This window comes from Lepus europaeus, chromosome 4 (assembly GCF_033115175.1).
Source record: "Lepus europaeus isolate LE1 chromosome 4, mLepTim1.pri, whole genome shotgun sequence".
NCBI classification, from domain to species: Eukaryota; Metazoa; Chordata; class Mammalia; order Lagomorpha; family Leporidae; genus Lepus; species Lepus europaeus.
The window spans coordinates 85,650,762-85,675,579 of NC_084830.1; the positions used below are offsets into that span (position 1 = coordinate 85,650,762).

Here is a 24,818-nt window from a genome sequence, read left to right on the forward strand (position 1 = left end):
GTGCCTAGGAAAACAACAGATGATGGCCCAAGGGCTGGGGACCCTGCCACCCACTTGGGAAACCATGGATGCAGTTCCTGGCTGTCCGTGTCACGCTTGCCCAACCCTGGCTGTTGCAGGCATTTGGGGAGTGAGCTGGCAGAGAGATCTCTCTCTCTCTCTGCCTTTCAAATAAAAATAAATAAATCTTTTAAAAAGATATATGTATATGTGATCTACTTTGAAAGGAATGACAGTGTAGTTGGAGATTTATATAATATTTATTAATAAAGCCATATGTTCATTTATAGATGAAAACATGCAAGTAAAGCATATTAAATGTATATAAATGAAATAATAAAATACTCATGTAAATATATTAACAACATGTATTTAAAACAACAAGTGTCTGCAAATTCAGATGATGTATGGGAATACTAAGTCCACCCAGAGGGGACAGGGAAGGAAGAGGAGGATCAGAATTGAACTATTTATTAAGCAAGAATCCAACAAAGTGCCTGAAAAAAATTACTTTCCTCAGACTTTTGCATATATATTTAAATACTAAAATCAGTTGGATGTTGAACTTTTTAAACTGTATTATTTTTTAGAAACCTGCATTTAAATATTTAAGTTTATCACAACCCAGATCTCTGTCTTCTTGAATATTTCTGCATATTCCTCAGATGGTCCCAGTTTCCCACTAGGAAATGAACATAAATAGAAACACTGCACACAAAAACTACTCTTAAGAGGGAAAATAAATGATGTGCACCCTGACTCCATAGGGTGTAATCAATACAGCATGTCTTCAGAAGGATGTTCGAATGTAAAGGATGAAAGGAACACATAAACAGTGAAGCAGAAGTAAACAACATGAGGGGACAGCAGTGTGTTGCAGCCCCAGCAGGTTCAGCTGCCCCTTGCGACAGCTGCTCCATTTCCAGTCCAGCTTCTTGCTAATGCGCCTGGAAAGCAACAGAAGAGGACTCAAGTATTTGGGTCCCTGCCACCCATGAGGGAGATACAGCTGGAGTTCATGGCTCCTGGCTTCAGCCTGGCCTGGAATTGGTTGTTGTGGTCACCTAGGGAGTGAACCAGAGGGGGCAGATTTCTCTTTCTGTGTCTCGTCCTCTCTCTGTCACTCTTTCAAATAAATAGGTCTTTAAATAATACAAAAATAAAATAATAGTCCTCCACATGAATCTAATGCCACCCCCCAAACTGGGGTGGAAAAAATAAGGCCCTACTGGCAGCAATCAGCAGCAGAGTTATTCTGCTGACACTCAGCACATCATTATCAGTAATATTCAGATGAGAACGTATTTGTAATTTGATAGTTTTTTTTTCAATGATTGTAACTATTAAAAAGCCAGATATGAATCTTAGACTTATTTTTATTTCTTTAATACTAGTATAGAGTTAACATTCCTGGAACTAGCCAGCGGGGTTTAGAAACTAGTAAGTTGTTTCCATGGTGACCAGTGCTCTGCCAAAGAGATCATTTCTCACATTTCCTATAACCCAGAGACCACACAGAAGGAGAAGAGAGATCCACGCTTTGGGTTTTCAGGGCCACCATCAATTATGATTTCTGGTAAGATTTTTATTTTTAGGAGCCTGCTGAGTAGGGCATTTGGCATTATTGAGTAAAAGCTACCCAGGCTTCGTGTTTTCCTGTTCTTTCGTCTGCCAACAGTCGTTGGGCGCATGCTCTGATGGAGGCTGGGTGGTGATACAGCAACCCACAGACTTCACGGCAAACGCATGCTGGGAGATCTGGCCGACTTGCTCCTAAAATCCTGGAGACAGGGGAGGGCACGGGGCAGAAAGCAGGACGTGTGCAGCTCTCCTGTACCGCAGGGAGTGGCTTCCGTCCAGCCAGGGCTTCAGGAGTATCAGCAGGACACCTGAGTGGTGACCAATGGCCATGCGAGGAGAGAATCCACCTGGCCCGGGGCAGGTCTTGTTACAGGAAATGTGTTCATTCTGCTTCAAACTTAACTCTGCCCAGAGAGTGGAGCAGGAGAACGCCCCATGCGCACCGTGCGGCGGGTCAACTTCAGAGCTGGCATTGACAGCAGTGTCCTTGATTAGCTGAGCAGACACCTGGCCATGCCTGCGCTGCGCCGCCCGCCCCAGGCAGACGGCAGCTGTTCAGGGGTATCTCTTTTCTCATCTGCACCAAGTGGGTGGTGTGAGGATTGAGTGAGGAGCCCCAGGTACATGCTTACAAGGGGCAAACTCATAGCGATTATTCAGTAAATGTTAACGAACTGGCAGTACTAACGTTAATGTCAACAAATAGTGTCCTCCACCAGCTCTGGTAGGGAAAACTCCAGGCAGTCTTTGTAAATGATGAGATGGAGCATGTGCGATGCTGAAGGGAATTCTCTGAAGAGCATCCTGATACCTTTGGCTTTATTTTGAGTTGAAACTAGTTAACTGGAGGATTTTCACTGACTCTTGCTAACATGAGAAGAGCAGAAACCATACTACAGATGTGTAAAGGATAAATTTTTTTTTTAAAGATGCCTAAGTAAAACAACTGTTTTTAAAGTAAAAACTGGTCTCCGTGTCATCTTACTTCGTGCTAAAACAGAGGTGGGGAATGTCTGGCCCTTGGGCCATATAAGGCCTGTAAAATCATCTAGTCTGGCCCGGCCAAGGCAATCTCAGGTGGGACTCGGAATTCAATATATTATAACAGCGTAATTTTTAAGTTGATAATTTTGTATGGCCTGCATATGATGCTGTAAATATCCAAATGGCATGGCCTTCATATGATGCTGTAAATATTCAAATGGCCCTTGGCAGAAAACAGGTTCCCCACCCCTGTTCTGAAAAATCTCTTGAAGCGCTAAGGAACAACGTTAACTCAGAAGCAAGATGTATCATGAACAAAGCCTCCACAGTACCACTGCTCTATCAAACTCTATCATGGCGTTATCTGAGACGCTTACAGGGTCCTCCCAGTAAGCATCCTTGCAAATTAGTGTAATGATTTTGAACCTTACTTTGATTTTAATCCATTTATCACATCAACTGGAATAATCCCAAAGTAAATCACAACTGCTAAGAGGAAAAAGAGGCACAAGGGAGGGAAAGGCAGTTGGAAAGAAAGCGAGGCCTCTGGGTTCAGATTCTAGCATAGCTGAGCAGACTCAATCAAATGAAGGCACCCACAAGTCAATTAAAGCACAGAACTCATTAGTGCGACTCTAAGACACTGTGTGTGAAGCACTACAAAGGAAGAGGGTCACAGTGCAACAGGAGCATTCCCCATCGACTACGGACACCCAAAGCTGATGAGAAAGTTAACAGAGAGCTCTTACTTTCTCAGAATTGTCGGAATTATGGCTTAGCCACTGATGACCTTCAAGTGACAACATACTTCATGATCCTTATGCACCCACGTTCACGAATTCATGTGGATGATACAAAAAGACAAATGCTGATCAGAGTGGCTATGAAGGAAACCCATGCATCTGTGAAGCTTTTTGTTTTAGCGGCTCCTGCCCCTTGCTGGATCACTTGATTGGCGTTCTAAAACTCCAAAGCTTTATTGTGGAGTTTTACCACTGCAAACGGAATATTCATGGCACTCATCTCCTATCCTGTCAAAAGCAGTATTTATACACAGAAGAATATAAAACTGTTGTAAGCAGGAAAAAATGTCACAGATTTACAAGGGATTGAATTTACAAGTTGAAGCGCATGGGTATCACCTTGGAAGCTCTCCGATGATCAAAAAGCCAGAATTAAAAGCTGCAAAGGCTGACCTTGCTGGTTTTTGGACAAAATATCACTTGACCATGGAACGTGGTGATAACTCTTCCCTCGCCTCCTTTCATTGTAAGAATGCTACTGAACCAAGGGCGAAGGCATAAACTCTGAACTGGCGTTCAGTTTCCTCGCAACTTCCGCACCAATCCTAGTGCACACTATCAATCGAAATCATAAGCCTTTCTCCAGTTTGGGAAATGAGAGGAATATAATTTGGTTTATTCAATTAAGTGTGCATACTCAGAGTGCCCCATAAAAACAAGCGTATACAATCCCTCTTCTCAAATCTCTTCCAAGAAAGAAGATAACATGGCCAATGCAGCATGGAGAAAGAGGAATCGTGAATTCAGAGATTAACTGTGAAACACATGGAGAATTCTGTCTAGAAATGTCATTTTACTGCAGGAGCTCCAGACTAGATAAATGTCTAGAAACATCATTTGAAATTGGGAATTCATCAAGTCAGTAAAATAATGAAGATAGCTAGGGAGTGACTGGGAACAAGGGAAGATTCTTTGTTTTGCACACACACTCTCTGCATGCCGGAAAATGAGAATTAGTTGAGAAACTAAAATTGTAATTACTCTTTAAAATTAATTGTGAAATATTGCTAGTTCTAACATATTAGAACAGGTGTAAAAATAAGTATATTTTGATATTCTGTATATTGTTTAAGATATATTTCATAATAAATTAATTTTCTACTTAATTCCATTCTAGAAGTATCTGTCTGGGCCCTCTAAGAAGTCAAAGGCTAGAAGTAGGGAAAAGGGATGGAATCAGGTATTAGCTTGAGTTTTACTACTGGGAGAGTTTCTTGGCCTCACCCAACAGATACTTTCGAAATGCCTCAAGTTAATTCTGTAAGCCAAATCTTAGTTTCCCATTGATAATTTACTCCTCTTTCTATTAATTTCATTGGTTTTTAAATTGGAATTGGCCCCTAACGGCTACAGTTTAGAACGTAGCAAGAATCTTGATGGTTGTTAGGTTTCAAAGTATTTCTTAGCTGCACAAGGTTTACCTAAAGCAACGATGAAGAAGAGCATCAGTATGTAAAACAGACAGGTGCAGAATCACTCTGGCTGAAGGAGAGCTTTGCATCTCAATCACCATCATTTATGAAACTGCAAATACTCTAGGAAGCATAGCCTGAAACATCACTGAGGAGTTTAATCTGTTCACTCTACTGATAAACCCAAGAGGGGCTGGTCTCAGAGATAAGTCTAGTTTGGAGCTGTGATGTAGGACTAGGTGAATGGACTGATGGCTTGGTTTTTCCTGTTTTGACCTACAGAATGCAGAAAAATCATTTTTCTCTTATATTTCTGTTGCCTCACCCATAAAACTGATATAAAAGTTATCCACACTCACAAGGCTGTTGAAGTAATGTGCCTTGTAAAATGGAAAGGCTGAGAAACAAGCAAATTCCTGCAGTTGCTGCTGTATCAGAAACCAGAGAGCTAGCGATGGGGACCAAGGCCCAGTGACCTGAGTCTCAGACTGCCGGCTCACCTGCCACAGGCCCCTGATGACTATGGAGGTGACCGACATCAGCAGAGACGTCTCCTTGGGACCACTATATGATAAACATACCTGACGCAGAACTCCAGGTTGGCATCTGTAACAAGTTCTTTTGTTCAGAGAAAGCTTCGGTAAAGTTAATCTGCCAAAGAACACGGTTTCTACATAGGAAGAAAGAATTTCTCTCCAATGCATATGAAGCACTTTGAACCTGAAGCCAGTCCCCCTCGATGCTGGGTGGCTGAAAGGGACCCAGGATCTGCAACCAGACAGCATGGGCTCAAATCTTACCCTGCAACTCCATTTTACGTACAGCAGTTACAAGCACAAGTGTTTTGGGTTTCGGATTCTGGAATATTTGCATATACATAATGAGGTATCTTGGGGAATGGGACCAAAGTTTAAACATAGAATTCATTTATGTTTCATATGCACTTTATACATTTAGCCTGAAGGTAATTTTATGTAATATGTCAAGTAATTTTATGCATTCAATAAAGTTTCATGGTGTGGAGTTTGCCACTTGTGGTGTCATATGAGCCCTCAAATGTGTCAGGTTTTGGAGTATTTCGGAATTTCTGATTTTTAGATTAGGGATGTGCTCATTGTGATAAAGGAGATGGCACGCATTATGTGCTTAATTAATACCAGGACCAGAGCCTAGGAAGTGCCCAATACATACTAAGCAAAGCACTAGTTCCCTATGCTTCTACTGGTGCAACATCATGGCAGTCACTACACGGTGGAGCTGTTAGTCCATTAACATTCCACTGTCTTTACTAGGAAACATACCAGAATTGAAACGCACACTTAGTGTATCACCATCTGTCACCGAAAACTGAGGGGCCTGGAAACCACAGGTGGTGGGTGGTGAAGTATTTTGCATATCCCAGCAATACCACACGTATTTCAAACAGAAGCACCTCTCTCTATGGAACATCCTAGGCAGCACACAGTGGTCCTACTTACCGATGAGGCCAAGTGCCAATCAAGTGGTAAGTTATTAGCCGAAGACAGAAGAACACTTCAGATGGCACTTCAAAGCTAGGTTTTAGTAGTTTTAAAAATAAGATACCAACTGGATGCAAATGTCTAGTAATCATAAAATGCTCTGAACCATGGTTGTTGTATTTAAAATTAGTAAGCTAGTGCAAACATGGATAATGTCAAGTACCATTAGTAAGGTACAATGAGAAACCCTAAAATGGTGCAGATTCGGCATAAAATGTTTTCAAGTGATCTCTTAATTTTCTCTTTCTTAATAGGAGATTTGGAGTTACATATTCATGTAATTCTTCTTTATTGGACTTAGCATGCTTTAACAGAATGCTTAATGACTTAATGACCGATGGCTGTTAAAAATAGGAAAGATGCCTTCCAAGCCACAAAATGAGGCCGTTCACTTTGGGTCAATGCTCTCGTGGACTGCCTCAGGAGAGTTGAAGATTTGGCTGTCCCGAGACCACTGCACACTGGCAAACGCAGCACAGTTGGCTGCTCAGTGTTCAGACAGCCAGTGCCCAGGACTGCAGTGGGGAATGAACCAGAGCTCAGCAGCAGGATGCAACACGTTACATAACAGGCGAACGTCCCGTGGAAGGTTTGAGGTAGAGAAAACAGACATCTGGAGGAGGCGGGCAGCGAACAGCCTTAACATCCTTTCTAAATAAATACGCCAGGTGTTTGGCAGGAACATTCCATGTGCTCCCTCAAAAGGAAGGTGAAAGCTTTGCAGACCAAGTTCACCACATGTATCCTGGCACTAGAAGCCCAGAGAGTCAAATTCTTCAATTCAACCTCTAAATGGATCAGCTTTTCAAGACTTTCTGGTTGGTTAAATGGAGAGGTACGATCCTTCTCCGAGAAAAGGTTTTCCTGCCCCACCCCACCCCCCAGAAAACAACTACAGCATGAAGGACAAATAAATAGGAGCGTAAACAGAGAGGCCCTGCCTTCTCCTTGCTTTTGCTGTCTGCTGCCAGGTTCACAAGGACGTAGAGGCAGGAGTGGGGCAGAGCACACAGCAGGAAGTCACGGCTCTGTCTGCTCTGGCCCCGGGCACTGGAGGGGTGCAAGCTGAAAGTTGCTCCTCCTCATGATGTGCTTAAAACCGAATGCAACTTGGCGAGGATATGTGCCATCATTCTCTTAATAAGGATACAAAACCTCTGCTGGTGCCTGACAGCAACCTATGGAGACCTATCCCAGTGAATGGCTTAAGAGTGAGGCTTCGGGGCCAGCGCTGTGGCACAGTAGGTTAATGCCCTGGCCTGAAGCGCCAGCATCCCATATGGGCAATGGTTCAAGAGCCGGCGCCGTGGCTCACTAGGCTAATCCTCTGCCTTCGGCGCCAGCACACAGGGTTCTAGTCCCAGTCGGGGTGCTGGATTCTGTCCCGGGTGCTCCTCTTCCAGTCCAGCTCTCTGTTATGGCCCAGGAGTGCAGTGGAGGATGGCCCAAGTGCTTGGGCCCTGCACCTGCATGGGAGACCAGGATAAGTACCTGGCTCCTGGCTTCAGATCAGCGCAGTGCAACAGCCACAGCACGCTGGCTGTAGCGGCCATTGCGGGGTGAACCAACGGAAAAAGGAAGATCTTTCTCTCTGTCTCTCTCTCTCTCACTGTCTAAAAAGACTCGGCTGCTCCACTTCCGATCCAGCTCTCTGCTATGGCCTGGGAAAGCAGTGGAAGATGGCCCAAGTCCTTGGGCCCCTGCACCCACGTGGGAGACCTGGAAGAAGCTCCTGGCTCCTGGCTTCGGTTCAGCACAGCTCCGGCCATACTGGGGAGTGAACCATCGGATGGAAGACCTCTCTCTCTCTCTCTCTGCTTCTCCTCTTTCTGTATAACACTGACTTTCAAAGAAATAAATTAATCTTAAAAAAAAAAAAAAAGAGTGACGCTTCTACGTGCAGCACAGAGAGGAAGGGCCTATGTGGCATTCTGTTTTCCAGTGAAAAGTCTAGTTTCAAAAGCTGAGGCTTGGGGCCAGCACTGTGGCATAGCCTTTAAGCTGCTGCCTGCAGTGCCAGTATCCCACAGGAGCACCAGCTCAAGTCTCAGTGACTCCACTTCTGATCCAGCTCTCTGCTCATGCACCTGGGAAAGCAGTGGAAAATGGCCAAAGTTCACCCACATCGGAGACCCAGAAGAAGTTCTTGGCTTCCACCCAGCCCAGCCCTGGCTGGTGCAGTCATTTGGGGAGTGAATCAACAGCTAGAAGATCTCTCTGTGTGTGCATGCTCTCGCACGCTCTCTTTAAAAACACACTGAAGCTTAAGCCCACTGTTGGAAGGAAGGAAGGAGAGCATACAGAATGCTATAAAAATCACTTAAATGAGAAGTGAAATTGAAATGAGAAACTCTGACATGTGGAGGCCAACTGCCAGTGAAATGATGCTTCCAAACAGTGTCTTAGGTGAGGAGCACACCATCAGCACACTGGGTGAACTCCTATTTCCCTCCACCGTATGGTACGCTATTCAAACGGTAGCCAGGGAAGTCCTGGTCACAGCCCTCACAGGAGCCTAGACCCTCAGGAGAGGGCCCCAAGGCTCCTGAGAACACATCGGACAACTGGGTATCTCCTAAGTGTAGAACCAAAGACCGTAAGACGGTCCCGCAGTGTGAGCATTCGGATGCCACAGACGTGAGCCGCCAAGGAACCCGCCACAGCATCCATTCATGCAACCAAGGCTTCGAGCCTGCCTGAAACTGATCAGTTTCCAGAGCTCCTTGACACTCTTTTCACTTCTGATCACAGCACTCAGAGTTGCCCTCCTTCTCAAAATGACTTTTCAAATAGGAGGTTTTCATCTCTTCCGAAGAATGACTGAGAATGTTGGCATCTCAGGGTAGGAAAGCTTCTTAATCCTCATTTAACTACATGTGTATGGGGTATGTGTGTATATATATACACACATGTATATACACACACATATATATATATATTAATTAATTAAATACAGCATTTTTATTTTTATTTGAGAGACAATGACAGGGCTCTCATGTACCGGTTCACGTCCCAAATGCCTGCAATAACTAGAGTTGGGCTGGTACAAAAGCTGGGAGCCAGAAACTCAACCTGGATCCTCCATGTGAGCAGCAGGAGCACAATTACTTGAGCCATCACTTCTGCCTTTCAGGGTCTACACTAGCAGGAAACCAGAGTCGAGAAGGTGGAGCCAGACTCAAACCCAAGGTCTCCAAGACCGGATGCAGGTGTCTGCCCGGGAGATGTCTCTGCTGGAATGAAGACTGGACTAACACACTGGACGGGAACCAAGGCAAACTGTGAGCAGTGGGGACAGGCCACGTGCTGTGAGCAGTGGGGACAGGCCACCCTGATGTGTGGTCTTCTGAGGTGGTACCTCCCCCAAATTCCAGAATGAAGGCACATATTGGAGTTAACCACAAATAACTGAACCTCTGACTGGGAATTCTTAGGGAACAATCAATTTGAGCTAAAAATCAAAATTGTATGCGACCTGAATTCTGTTAACAAAAACTGCATTTTAAACGCGGTTCAAGAGAGCAGATATGAGGAGCCTTTTTCATAAAACTAATTATGCCTTGATTACTCCCTCTTTTGACTAAAGTTTAAGCCCAAATGCTTCTAATTGTATACCGTGACATCCAACTATGACAAAATCTAAGCAACTCCATTTTTTTCTCCTCTTTTGTTTCTGATTTTATTTTCTCCCTGCTTTTTTCCCACTAGTATATCTCTCCATCTTTCAAGGAGGTCCTGCTGCTATGTCTTATATCTGAAGATGCTGCCATCAGGGCTGGTGAGAGGCAGTGATTAAAAGGGCAGATGAGGGCAGGCACATGGCAAGATGTTAAGATGCCACTTGGGAAGCCTGCATCCCAATCAGAGTGCCTGGGTTCGAGTCCTGGCTCTGCTTCCCATCCCAGCTTCCAGCTAATGTGCACCCTGAGAGGCAGCAGGTATGGCTTAAGTACCTGGGTCCCTGATACCCATGTGAGAGACACACATGGGGTATCTGGATCTTAGGTTCACAGCCCTGGCTGTTGCAGGCAAGTGGAAAGCGAACCAGCAGATGAGAGATCTTTGTCTGCCTGTCTCTCTCTCTCTCTCTCTGCTTTGCAAATAATAAATCCAAAAGGCAAATGAGGAACATACAGTGATTTTCATATGCATAAAAACTTCCAGTCTTATTAAATTCCACAAACATTTTTAATTCTCTTCAATTACAAGTATCTGTGTTGGATTCTAAATTCAAGTCAGAGTTAAAAGATTCCCTAAGGTGCAGAAAATCTATTAGGACAAAGCAGAAGAATTTGCCAGGATGTAATTCATGTGACCCTCATATATGCACACACTACAACATGTACATGACTGTGTTCTTGCAGTCATAAGGGACTCTGAATACACAGAATGGAAATTCTGAGTGAGTGGAGATGTAAGGTTAAGAAGTGTTCCTTTACCCGGGAGAGTTAGTCTGAAGTGGGCTCCACAGACCAGGCAAATTGTAATCCTGTTTCCACTTGCAGTGTTCTGCGCTGTCTGGGGTTTGTGCTTCCCTCTGGAGGAGATGCTAGTTATTTTCCTCTAGACTATGTTTTCCACTTGCCCATTAAGATGTCACTCTAGGAACAGGCATCAGCCACACTGGCTTAAGTCACTGCATTTGATGACCACATCCCACACCTAAGGATCTGGTTTGAATCCCAGATACTCTTTTTTTTTTTTTAAGTTTATTTATTTGAAAGGCAGAGTTACAGAGAGAGAGAGGAGAGAGAGAGAGAGATCTTCCATCCATTAGTTCACTCCCCAAATGGCCACAACAACCAGAGCTGGGCCAGGTTGAAGCCAGGAGTCAGGACCTTCATCCAAGTCTCCCACATAGGTGCAAGGGCCCAAGCACTTGGGCCATCTTCTGCTGCTTTCTTAGACCATTAGCAGGAAACTGGACTGGAAGTGGAACAGCCAGGACATGAACTGCCACCCATATGAGATGCCAGCATTGTAGGCAGTAACTTCACCTACTGTACCATAGTACGGCCTTGATACTCTTCTTCTGATCCCCTTCTTGCTAACGCATACCCTGGCAAACGATGGCTCAAGTACTAGTGTCCCTGCCACCCATGTGGGAGACCCAGATAGAATTCTAGGCTCTTGGCTTTAGTTTGGCCCAGCCTTGGATGTTGCTGGCATCTGGGAAGCGAATCGGTGGATACACTCTCTGTCTCTCTGTCTTTCAAGTAAAATAAAGATAAGTAACTTTTAAAAGTTGTAAAAGATGTCACTTGGAGCCAGCACTGTGGCTCAGTAGGTCAAGCTGCCACCTGTGATGCTAGCATCACATACAACCACCTGTTCCAGCCCCAGCTGCTCCACTTCTGTTCCAGCACCTTGCTAATGCACCTGGCAAAACAGCAGACCTGGGAAAGCAGTGGAAGACAGCCCAAGTGCTTGGGCTTCTGTAACCCACATGAGAGATTCAGAGTTCTAGGCTCCCAGCTTTTGCCTGGCCCAGTACTGGCCATTGCAGTCATTGGGGAGTAAATCAGTGCATGGAAGATCTCCCTCTCTCTCTGCCTTTCAAATGAATAGATCTTAAAAAACAAAAAAGATGTCGCTCTACTATAGGCATTTAAGAATAGACATCAGCTTTCCACTCAGTGTGATTGAATGAATTTTTTTTTTTTCCAATGCAGGACTCCCAGGACTGGTGAATGACGTTATCCCTCAGTCAGGAAGTTCATTAATCAGTCTACGAGACAGCGCTGATGCTGCAAAACAGGCTGAAAGCCCCTCTAGGCTGAGAGCCTTCACCTCCGATCTCCCAACTTGGGCTTCACTGAACACCCAGCCCCTCACACTTGAGAGCCCAAGTTTTAAGGGAAAATTTCAAAGTAAATTCAAAGTTAATTGAGAGGTAACATTCAAGGGTACTTCAAAAAGCTAGTGGAACATGGAATTAAAAGGTAAGTTTATTTAGGTGCAAAAAATTGGAAATCTATGTATAACACAGATGCTCACAAAGTTCATGAAAAACTGCATATTATAAACACACAAGACATGCATTTCAAAGCATTTGCACCAAAAGTAATTCATCTTTTAATTCCATTTTCCATGAACTTTTGGAGGTATTCACATATGAATGCTTAAATAAAGCAAAGGATAAAAGGATAATTTTAAAACTACTTACAAGTGTACATGATATATATTAAAATGTAAAGAAGTATCTTCTATGAATTTTGTGAATGAATAACTGGGTAAATGAATGGAAAGAATTCTTAGATTCTGCTCAAAAAATTTAAAGAAAAATTGACTTGAAATGGGCCTTTAAAGGGCTTTAGGAGACAAGAATCAAATTGTAAGGGATTCCAGGCAATGAGAAGCTCACTAATTTGGATGAGCCAGGTGTGAAAAAAACAGAGGTGTAATGTATACAGAGTGAGCAGCCTTAATCTAAAATCCAAAATCTCAAACTTTCTGAGTGCCAACTTGATGCCCTATGTGGAAAATTCCATAAGATGAAACTTTGCTTCATACGCAAAATTAGTTTTAAAAAACATCGTATAACATTGTTTTTGGGCTATGTGTACAAGAAGCATATGAAACATAAATGAATTTTAGGTTTAGACTTGGGTTCCATCCCTGGGATATCACATTATAAATATGCAAATCCAAAGAATTCTAATGGTTCCAAGCATTGTGCATCAGGGATGCTCAACAGGTACTGAATTTCACTAAGTGTGGAGAACCCAGAATAGAGGTGGCTGAGGAATCTTAATTTAATCAATAGGAAAGTGGGAGAAGCAAGGTTTTGGAGCAGGGAGGTAACAGGATGAGAACAGTGTTTGGAAGAGAGTTTTCTGCTCATTGGATGGACTGGTGTGAGAGCAGAGATCCAAGGGATGTGGCCGGCATGCAGCTAAGTTGGTACTAGAGAAGTCTGTAGATGAAGAGGGGGCTGTGCCAGCACACAGGGAGGAAAGGTCAATGCAGCATCGTAACAGTCACTTGGCGAGGATTCATCCCCAAGGTTCTTCCACTGTCATGCTGAAGGCTGACTCTCTTTGGCCAAGGATGATGCTCTGCTTGATTTTAACTGTGTTCTACAGAGGGGCATGAATTTGGCCTAGAGGTTAAAATGCTGCTTAGGATGGCAGTATCAACAACAGAGTGCCTGGGTTCAAATCCAGCCTGCCTTCCAGTTTCCAGCTTCCTGCTAATGCAAACCCTGGAGGCAGCAGCTGATGGTTCACATCGTTGGGTCCTTGCTACTCATGTGAGACCTGGACTGAGTCTCTGGCTCCTGGCTTTGGCCTCAAGCCACTGTAGGGATCTAGGGATTGAACCAACCAATGGGAGCTTTTCTCTCTCTCTCTCTCTCTCCTCTGAACCAACCAATGGGAGTGCTCTCTCTCTCTTTCTCCTCTCTGAACCAACCAATGGGAGCACTCTCTCTCTCTATTAAATAAAAAAAAAAAAAATTAAGCATCCTATAGAAAACCTAGACCTGTGGAACAAAGGTAAAGGCGAATGAAAAGTATTTCAAGACAGTGGTAGACCAGCACTCTGAGAAGTTGAGAGTGAACGTCCAACAGCACCCACAGACCACGCAAGGAGGGCAAAGGTGCTGTCTCTCCCCTGATGAAGAGGGTTATTTCTCAAAGGAAAATAAATGCAGACTAAGAATATTTTCAAGGTTTTCTGTTGCATCCTTGAAGACAGATTCATTTCAAAAATACGGACTATTTAACAAGGTTTTATCCTACTTAATGGAAGAGAGAGGGTCACTAATCAGAGGTCTGGACGAGCATGGAGCACCATGTCTCCCTGGGCCTCTCAGAGCACCTGAGCCTTTTCCCCACTCACACCTGGAGACAGGAGCAGACACCGGACAGGGAGGGAAGAGACAAGGAGGTGCTGAAACTCCAGCTTTTCTCTGGGCAGAACTGCAGTCACGGTGCAAGTCCTTCTCTCCAACCTGGGTGCTGGGTGCTCTCCAGTCTCTATCTCATTCCTCGACTTTTTTTTTTTTTTAAGATTTATTTATTTTTATTTGAAAGTCAGTTACACAGGGAGAAGAGACGCAGAGAGAGAGAGAGAGAGAGAGAGAGAGAGGGAGGGAGGGAGGGAGGGAGAGGGAGAGGTCTTCCATCTGAGGGTTCACTCCCCAATTGGCTGCAACGGCCGGAGCTGTGCCGATCTGAAGTCAAGAGCCAGAAGTCTCTTCCGGGTCTCCCATGTGGGTGCAGGGGCCCAAGGACTTGGGCCATCTTGTACTTCTTTCCCAGGCCATAGCAGAGAGCTGGATCAGAAGTGGAGCAGCCAGGTCATCAACCAGTGCCCATGTGGGATGTCAGGGCTTCAGGCCAGGGTGTTAATCCGCTGCACCACAGTGCCAGCCCCTCCTCGACTTTTCTGTCTCTTCCCTTCTTTGACTACTTGAAGACTTTCCTGGTTTCTGTGGAATCACCCTAATACCCCATCAGTCATCCATGTTTTCCTGTAATCTTCCCCCTTGCCTAATTTCCTGTGGTCAACTTTCCCATCGCATTGATAAGGACCCTGTCATTACAAAGGAATCAACTGTCAAGACTCCACTGGAGATTCATCAGAAGAGTTTCGGGTAGACTTCGGCTTCCCACTCACTGTGTGTCTAACCACGTAGCAACCTTTGGAGTCCCACATCCCTCATCTGCACAATGAGGATTCAGGGCCAGTGACGACGGCAGGGGAACCATTCAGGTCTCTGGCACAGTCACGGGGCAGTCTTTTCACACAGAACTGCCTAACCCAACCACCTTTTCTTTCTTTTCTTCCTCTTGTTCTTTGTAAGAAAACCAGTCTCTATACTCAGAGTGACTCATTAAAGCATTAATAAGTAACAACAACAACTAACAATAGCAGAGCAATGCACACATAGTATCATAGGATTTGTCTTTGGTTGGATGAAAACAGAACATTGAAAACATGCCAACAAACTTAATCAATAACTTAGTGTTTCAAATCATAATCATTCTTGAACTTCATAATAAATGTGTATGAAATCCTCAAACTCTCGAACCTCTCGAACAATGGGCACTAAAATTCTCAAACATAATAGAAAATATAATAGAATGACACTTTCTGGAATATCAGAGTAGTCTTCATCAAGAAAGGAATTCTCTCTGTAGCCATGCTTGTAGCAGCCTGTTCAATTTTTGTGAAGAAGAAGAAAACATTAAAACTCCTAATTTCGGGTCAGTGTTGGAGCACAGCTGGATAAGCCACCACCTGCAATGTCAGCATCTCATATCTGCGCTGGTTCAAGTCCTGAGTGCTCCGCTTCAGATACAGCTCCCTGCAATGTGCCTGGAAAAGCAGCAGAAAACGACCCAAGTGCTTGGGCCCCTGCCAACCATGTGGGAGACCCAGATGGGTTCCAAGCTCCTAGTTTCAGCCTGCCCCAGGTCTGGCTGTTGAGGCCATCTGGGGTGTGAACTAGCAGAGAGAAGATCGATCTCTCTCTTTCTTCCTTCCTGTGTCTCCCTCTCTCTCTGTATCTCTGTCTTTCAAATAAATAAAATCTATTTTTTAAGTTGAAACTCCTAATTTCTTCTCCTAAGAATGTCCTTTCCTCCCCCATTTTGTTTAAAAGCATAGCAGGCAGACTGGCTCCAGTGGACTGCGTGGTGGACCGCATCACCATGGCCCACTTTCCCCATTCCCTCTGGAGACCTGGTTCAAGGTCAGGTGAAGTGGCCTCAGAGGACCCACACCTGACCCTCCTGGGGAACCTGAGCTCTGAGTCATTCTCTGGCAAAGTGCTGACCTGGGAAAGTCAGCGCTGCTGGCGTGAAAGGAAGATGAGCCGGGGGCAAGAACAAATCACTTGTCATGGAAGGCCAGCATTAGGAAATCTCAGATGGGGAAAGAAAGGTGTCCAGGGAAAACTAGCACATGCTTTGTTGGAGACCATTGAACACCAAAGAAAGGCACAAGGGTTGTTAGGGCTCCCTGCTATCTCTCCACAGTCTCTCTGGCACTTACAGCATCAAGAGCAAAACCCGGTCCCATAGAAGTTTTGAAAAAGGAAACTTTCAAGGAGAAACTGACTTTATCACCTACTTAAGTTTGATTAAGATAACAAGAAGCCAAACACAAAGGGAGCTTCTAGTTTATTTCCTGCAACTGCAATCACATGAACAGGGCCTAGGGATCAGTGTTTGTGAATTCCTTTCAAAACCATTGGCACATATATTTCTCAGGAAGTTTCAAGTGTTAAGATGATTAAACTCAAAAAAGTTTGGCCGCAAGAACATTACAAGGTCATTTTCTTTCATGCCTCCATTTCTTTTTTCGGTCACCTTAAACAAGAGGCCACTTTAGAAAAAAAGACCCGGCTGATCCTTTAAATACACAGTTTCAACGCACCTGTGGAGATTCCCCTGCACTTGCTACTGACCCCACCCCAACCACAGAACTCATCTCATGGAAGTGTCACCATGTTTAGTGTTTCAGTTGTCTTCAAATCCATGTGCATAACAGAGGCGTTTCAAATACCTGGGAGATTTACTGACAAACAGAACAGAGCATACAACAAACAGGAACATGCAGAATATTCTAGAAGGTGCACCCCACAATGCCTTGGAACAGCAAATCATCATCCCTGGCACCCTGGTTCTGGCAGGGACCTCAGAACATCAGGGGTTTCGGTTTCTTCTCTATCTCTTTCTCTCTTTTTTTGAAGTTTTTTTTTCTTGCCAGGTAGCAAAAAGAATGAATCAAAGCAAAGCAGTACACTCACCTGGAAAGGGAAGGAGTATTCCAGGGACGTAAGCAGAGGTCACAGGGAAGCCTTCCTTTCTTAAAGTGGTCTCCGCAGAAGGGAAAGCTAAGGACAGGAAAAAAATGATTAGTATAGCTCTTCTACTTGACAAAAATAGGCATGCATTACATACCTTTAACAACAGAAAATGGTAATTCCTTTAAAATTTGTATCGATACATTATTTTTTAAAAAAGAGACAGCCAACACAGCAGTAAACGAAAATGCATTCATTTTTACCCCTTCATTTAGAAGCAGTGTTTTGCTTACCTCAGCTACTGCTTTTCCTTTAAAGGAGACACTTAACCATCGCAGACTATAGACATAGAAGACTATAACAACAAGTTGTGAAGTCACATAAAATAGCATTTCGCACAAACGTCATCTCACTTCCAGGACGGTGACAGAGTGCTGGCATTTCAAAGGGCCTTGGGGCCCAGCTGGTCTCCACCAGCCAGGGATGAGGGAGGTGAGGGCTCCATGGGCACCACGGAGCTGCCCTGGGCAGAACGTCTCAAAGCCATAGCAGCACCTTTCATCAGCACTACTGCTCCCAAGCAAGAAACCATTCATTCATTTATTCAACAGGTACCACCCAAGCACTTTGATGAACTGTTAAAGGCCCTGGAGGTTAAGATAAAAATCTGTGGCCTTATAGGAGTTTACATTCCAAAGAGAGGAGACTGACACAAGTACAACAGATAGAACAGAGCTGACTCCATTCCAGCAAAACCCTGAAGGCATTGTGGGAACAAGCCAGGGGCTGTTTGGGCAGCAGATTCCAAGACAGGGAGAGGCCAGGATCAAAACTCTCCTGCTGAGCAAGGAGCAGGAGGCCAGTGTGGCTGGGGGAGGGGTTGGAGGAGAAGGGTGGATGCCAGGTGGCAATGGAGGAGCATGGCCATGGAAAGCAGGTGGCATGGAAAGCAGGGGGTGGGGACAGCGAGCCCTGGAAGCAAGAGCCTAAAGACTGAAAAGGTGGGCAAAACAAAAGCTGACCTGGAAAGAAGGAACCAAGGGACAGGAGCACAGCAGAAGGGACAGCAAGGTCAGGTCTGCTGCTCTGAAGGGGGATGCTTCCAATTTAGTCAGTGGGGTGGGGTTGGTAGAGGCTGCTCAACTCCCAGGGGGTGCAGAAGTAAGTGTGGAGGCCCGGCCAGTAGTGCAGAACGGCAGGTGCCCGACTACAGCCAGGAAGAAGTAGAAATGCAGGGTCTTGTTTCCACGTGGAGATTGTACTGCTGGCAAGAACTCCTGCAAATACCTGACCCCCAAAGAGGTCGCTTCCTGCAAATTTGGCAAGAAGATTTAAGAAATCTCGGAATCCAATTTAATGTGTAAGAAAAGCAGATGCCTTAATCAAGGCAAGGTGAAATCCAAGCCCAGATTGGACAAGCCTGTCTCTCACAAGCACATAGGAAAATTGATGACTTTTCAAAGTCTACAGGCAAATTCCTGGCAAAGCAAACAGTTCCAAAAGTAATCCCGAAATTACCAAGAGTACAACAGTAAGGGAAATACTCTGTGGTCCCCCCAAGATGCATTTCAAAGTTGTCTGATATATGTTTGAAAAGTTTCAAATCCCACATGCCACAAATGTATTAAAAATAAAAACAGTTCCACGCAATGATCTAGTGCGCGCTCTGAGAGGAGTCATTAGAGGGAAGGAGACAAATGATCCTTTGCATCGATTATATGTCAGAAATCAGATGTCATGACAAAGCCCGGAAACACGAGACACGTCTGTGGCCACACTGCTCCCACGTAACCCTAGCAGTAGTGGATGTGTCAAGATGGGTGGGCATGGGCATTTGGGGCAGCAGCGAAGGCAGCAGTTGGGATACCCACAGCCCCTAGTGGAGTGCCAGAGTTCTAGTCCCAGCTCCACTCCTGATTCCAGCTTCCTGCTGAAGCTTCCCTGGGAGGTGGCGGGTGATGAATCAAATAGCTGGGTCCCTGCAACTCACGTGGGAAACTCTGATGGAGTTTCCTGCTAGAGGCCTGTGCCCTGGTTTGCCCTGGCTGTTGTAGACATTCGGGCAGTGAACTACAAGATGACAGCACGCGCTCTCTCTCTCTCTCTCTCTCTCCCCCTCTGTCAAATAAATGAGTTTGAAAAATCATAGCAGGCAACAGTGACTGGGATTGGGTACCATCTCTCTCTTGAGGACTTTTCTGGTACCCCCTTATCCACCTTTCTAAAGAACAGGTGGTTCTTTCTCGGTATCAGCAAGCAAAGTGTCTACATCTGTTCCTTGAATTCTTATTATAAGTATATGTGGATTTCAAATGTTTTGCACCAAAATAAACTTATCTTTTAATTCCATTTTCCCTGACCTTTTAAATGTGCTCCTGTTTGTTTAGCTGTTGCTCTTCCTCAGTAAGCACTTCTTGCAGGAAGGGCCTGTGCCTTCTCTCTTTCTCTCCATAAAGCTTAGCACAAAGCTGGCACATGGAAAGTGCCCTTGATTACAGAATAAAACAATGAAAGAAAAATAAATAACTGCACTTACATTTAAATATTTTCCAATGCAAGCAACTGTAAGGCTGACTGACCCTGAAATATTTATCAATTGCTGATGACAGCTCTCTCCCAGTTCTTTCAAGATGCTCAAATGATCAGCCCCACAGTCACTCGTGGGTGTTACCTTAGGACTCTGCCATCCAAAACCATGCACTACCCATTACTCCTGGTTTTTAAGATTTATTTATTTAAGATTTATTTATTTATTTTAATATTTTATTTTAAAGATTTATTTATTTATTTATTTGAAGGGCAGAGTTAGAGAGGCAGAGGCAGAGAGCAAAAGAGGTCTTCCATCCACTGAATCACTCCCCAATTGGCCCCAACAGTCATGGCTGGGCTGATTGGAAGCCAGGAGCCAAAAGCTTCCTCTGGGTCTCCCATGCGAGTGCAGGGGCCCAAGGACTTGGCCCAACTTCTACTGCTTTCTCAGGCCATAGCAGAGAGCTGCATCGGAAGTGGAGTAGCCAGGACTCGAACTAGCAGCCATATGGGATGCTGACACTGAGGGCGGCAGCTTTACCCGCTATGCCACAGCACCGGCCTCCCATTACTCCTTCTTTATTACAATTGTCTTTCACATTTCATCCAGCCCAGTAGCTTTATGGCACCTCCACACAACATGGAAAGACTTTGTTTTTAAGCTGAATACTGCTTTTCCTGCTGTGATGCTACGAGAGTACTTGAGAAAGTTTATAGAAAATGGAACTAAAAGATAAGTTTATTTTGGCACAAAAAAATGTTTGAAACCCATGTATACATGGAAATGGGATCTTCAAAAAATTCATGGAAAATGTCTATTATACAAGCACTATGCATGTTTTTTAAAGTTTTTTACATCAAAATAAACATCTTTTAGTTCTAGTTTTTGTGAACTTTTTGAAGTAGAAAAAACAGAAAGTTGTCACAATAGATAGTTTTTTAGTTATTTTTTTAAATTTTCATTTTACTTGAAAGGCAGAGAGTCACAGAGTCAGAAAGATAAGAGATCTTCCATCCACTGGTCCACTGGTTCACTCCCCAGATCCTGGCAACAGCAAGGGCAGGGCCAGGGTGAAGCCTAGAGCCAGAACTCAGTCTGAGTCTCCTATGTATGCAAAAGGGACTCAAGTACTTGAGCTACCATCTGCTGCTTCCCCAGGTACACATAAGCAGGAAGCTGGATTGGAAGTGGAGGAGCCAAGACTCAAACCAGGCATTCATATGTGACGCTGTAGTCTTAAACTGCATCTTAACTTGCAGTACCAAATGCCCATCCAACAGAAAATGATATGTTTACGTTCATGTTGATAGATTTATTTTTCATTGGTTAGAAAGGACATCCTGGGGCAGTTATTTGGCCAAGCAGCTAAGATAGGCATGTTCCACATCAGAGCACTGGGGTTGAACCCCTCACTGCAATTCCTGATTCCAGCTCTCTGCCAGTGTGGAGCCCGGCAGGCAGCAGCGGTGGCTCAGGTAGATGGATTTCTGGGATCCCTGTAGGAGACCTGGACTGAGTTCCCAGTTTCAGGCTTTGCTGAGGAATGAAATATCAGACAGAATCTCTCTTTTCCTCTGCCTCTCAAATAAACTCAACTTTTAAAAATAATCTTAAAAAATACCATTCTTATTAGCAAAGACCTTGGAATTATAAGAAAGGAAGAACAAAATCTTAAAAGTAAGAAATGCATTTTTATTTTCTTGCCTTAGAAATACAGTTTCCCCTTAATGGATGTTTTAAGGTGTGATGCATCTGAAAATAAAAGTGCCTATTTTGGGTACTATGCAAAAACACAGATACGGGTTATGTAGTCTGACAAAAATGCCCCTCCGGTATAAGTTAAAAGGCCCTTTGGGATATCACATTACCAGTGCATTATGCAATACAGATGCAAATGGGTATTGAAAATTTTAAGTAGCTCCTTGTAGGCACAGAAAAAAAGTCTCTGAGAATGGACATCACTGAGCAGGACTTCTCACCTCTGTCTATGACACTCGGCCCACTCTGCTCACAAGAGGAAGGCTGTGCCATGTTTATGTTCGCTCAGGGCTTTCACAGTAGATAAAGAAAGGAGAGCAGTGATACAGTTCTGAGGCAGCCTACTTCCTAGACATTCTCTAAGACCACAATTTAGGGAGCACTACACAAGCTAGAGAGTCTCGTGGGATGGCATCTGTTTATCCTTCTGTACAAGGCAAACTGCTGATATGGAGAAAGGTGGTCTCCACTCCACATCCACAGCCAGAGAACACATCAGGCAAAGAATGTCAGAGCCAGACAGGGCAGGGTCTGTACTCTCAAGAACAGCAAACCCAGTCACACGGACACCGCTCCTGTGACACCGCCGGTGTGCACTGGTCTGAGAGCTGGGAACCAGGTGCAGTTTGCATCCGGGGAGTGAGACCTAAAGCAGAACAACTGTTCTCACGCTCATGTCGCCACACAAGGTATCTAAGTCCTGAGAATCCCACCACCTGCTTCAAATCACAGAGACCCCGAGAGAAGTGATGACCATCCAGCAATTTGTGATTACAGACACTACTCTATTCCAGTCCATGGCCGACATTATTTTGAGCCCTGGACACTGGTATTTGAGTGAACTTGGACAGGGGATGCCTGGTCACCCCTTGGGATGGAAGCAGGAGGCATGTGAGTGACGGGGTGAGGCATAATTAGTATCCTGAAGTCTTCCTCTGCCAGAGAACATAGGGAACCCCTTTAAAAAGGACACAGTTCTAGATCAGAGCCGTTATTTCACACAGTACTTAAATGGCTGCGTTGGGCTTTTTGGAAACAGGGAAAGAAGTCCCATCGGGTGTCTGAAATCAGCAGGGCCTTCAGCTGATAGCAGACGCATGGTGGCAGCCAGCCAGCCGTGTGACTGTGACTCAATACCCAAGTTTCACTGGACTCTACAGTCTGCTCTGGGAAAGACATCAATTTTTAAGTTTCAGGACTAAGTGGAAACAGGGGCTCTTGAAGGGGCAGAAAATAGGGCTGTGGAGGGAACGCACGCTGAAAAGCAAGAAGGAATCCACATTGCGTTTGTCTGGGATTCTTGAACCTGAGCCTTGCCCACTTACATATTTCTCCTCCGGCATGTACCATCCGGATTACAGAATTCATGGTTATTTGTTGTTTTCTTTGGAAAACAACACAGGCAGCCCTCAAATAGAAATAAAAAAAAAATTGCCGATGGTATTCAAAGTCAGTAGTAAGCACCCCACCTTCCTGCAATTTCATTCCAACTCCAAAGGCAGCGTCCCTGTTAAACAAAGCCAGGAGTCCAAAAAAATCCCTTTTAGGCATAGCTGACTACACACCTACAGGTATTCTGGGCAGGATGGGGTGGGCTGACACTGTTTACATGGAAAAGGCTTCATGAAAATCACGAAAGGTGAGACAAAGAACACCACCCAAAATGAAGGCTGCTCACATCTTTGAAGAAACAATAGCACATTACTTCTCCTGCTCCACCGGCCCCCCCACCAGCACCGCGGACATCAGGAGCGCCTTTGCCCCATCCTAACCAAACTGCTTTGCTACATTCTCCTGGGTCGCTCATTATCCAGGCGAGTCTGGACACAAGGCAGACAAAGTCGGCTGGGTCCCGAAACGCCACCACAAAGATGCCTGTGTTGATGCAACATCAGGCTTTCCAAAACACAGGGGGACCAATAAGAGTCACTCCTCAAACACATGCACTCGGATGCAGGTGAAAACAATACCCTTTCGTGAAGAGAGGGGCTGTTTACCAGGCAAGCCTTCTCGGGAAGAACGAATTTTTAGTATGGAATGCTGGATTCCGCGTGGGATTCACACAGCAAGATCAAATTAAACAGATGACATGATGAACACGCTTCATTTCATGCATGGCTGTGTTTTTCGTGAGACATAAAGACTTAAAGTAATTACCATGAACTAAGACTCCTGCACCGACCTCCTCTTGCTGCTGGGGGTCCTTAACCACCGATGCTCTACAACAAAGACGACCGCCTGCTCTCCGTGCCTTATTCCTTCTTTAAGGTTTGCAGACAAGCGCCTCGCCGCCGTGAGAACACAGGACAGTACCTCTGTATCTATGTCTCTAATGCAGCATAAAGATTACTGTGGAAACCTATCACACGGGCGAGCAGCAACACCAGCCACCAATGAGAAGCAGGCACCTGCAGAATCCAGCACATGCTCTCTGAGGCTCAGGCTGTCACCAGCATTTAGCAGGCTGCTAATCTAATTATAGCTAGTTTGCTAGCAAGCAGCTACTGGAGCAGAGCACGGGAGCAAATTCAATTTTAATAAATTAAAACCCACAGACAAAATCATCTTGATCTCCTGTCCTGTTGAGGATTAATGTAACACTTCATAAACTGTAAGTGATTTTTAAAGTACATCCTTATTTCTGCCCCGATCTTGAGAAACAAAGAGTGGTTAAATCAATGGACAATAATGCCAGCTTACGCACGCTTTTCAGATTCCAGCAGTGAGGAATGAAGGATCAAATCAATACCGTGAAAATACTAGTAGTCATGGTAGAAGAGCACAGACTCACCTGATTTACCCTGATTAGAGATTTGCCACTTCCTTGTCATAAAACGTGAGTTAGTCTTTCTTCAGTACAGTTTGAAATACCATACAAATCTCCATTCATAGTGGAAAAGCGCTAATCAAGGTGTCAAGAATTATAATGTTGATGACAGTGATTAATAATAATTCAGAGCCACAGGCGACATAAAAGCCATTTCAGAAGTCATTGTTAGGAGCCGGTGCTGTGCCAGTTCGAGTCCTAGCTGCTCACTTCCAATCCATCTCTCTGCTATGGCCTGGGAAAGCAGTGGAAGATGCCCCAAGTCCTTGGGTCGCTGCACCCATGGGGGATGCCTGGAAGAAGCTGCTGGCTCCTGGCTTCAGATTGGCACAGCTCAAGCCATTGTAGCCATTTGGAGAGTGAACCAGGGATGGAACACCTCTTTCTCTGTCTCTGCCTCTGTAATTCTGCCTTTCAAATAAATAAATAAATCTTTTTTAAAAAAGTCATTGTTAAAGAAAAAAATGAAAGGGGGTCTGCATCACGGTGCAGTGGTTAAACAACATCAGCATCCCAAGTAAGCGTGCAGGTTCCAGTCCCAGCTACTCTGCTTCTGATCCAGCTCCCTGCTAATGTACCTGGGAGGACAGCAGAAGATGCCCCAAGTACTTGGACCCCTCCTACCCATATGCAAGATGTGGGTGGAG

At 44.7% G+C, this 24,818-nt stretch overlaps 1 protein-coding gene across 4 annotated transcripts in view; it reads right to left on the bottom strand.

The window, feature by feature from the left end:
- The window catches only part of FAM110B (family with sequence similarity 110 member B), a 175,185-nt gene that overhangs the window by 57,197 nt on the left and 93,170 nt on the right, over positions 1 to 24,818 (bottom strand). For 3 of the 4 annotated variants that reach the window (XM_062188475.1, XM_062188472.1, XM_062188474.1), the window contains one exon: positions 17,060 to 17,146. The gene's annotated coding sequence lies outside the window, so the exon portion shown is untranslated. Of the gene's footprint in view, positions 1 to 17,059; positions 17,147 to 23,526; positions 23,613 to 24,818 lie in introns of those variants that run through there. The other variant, XM_062188476.1, reaches the window with a different exon arrangement.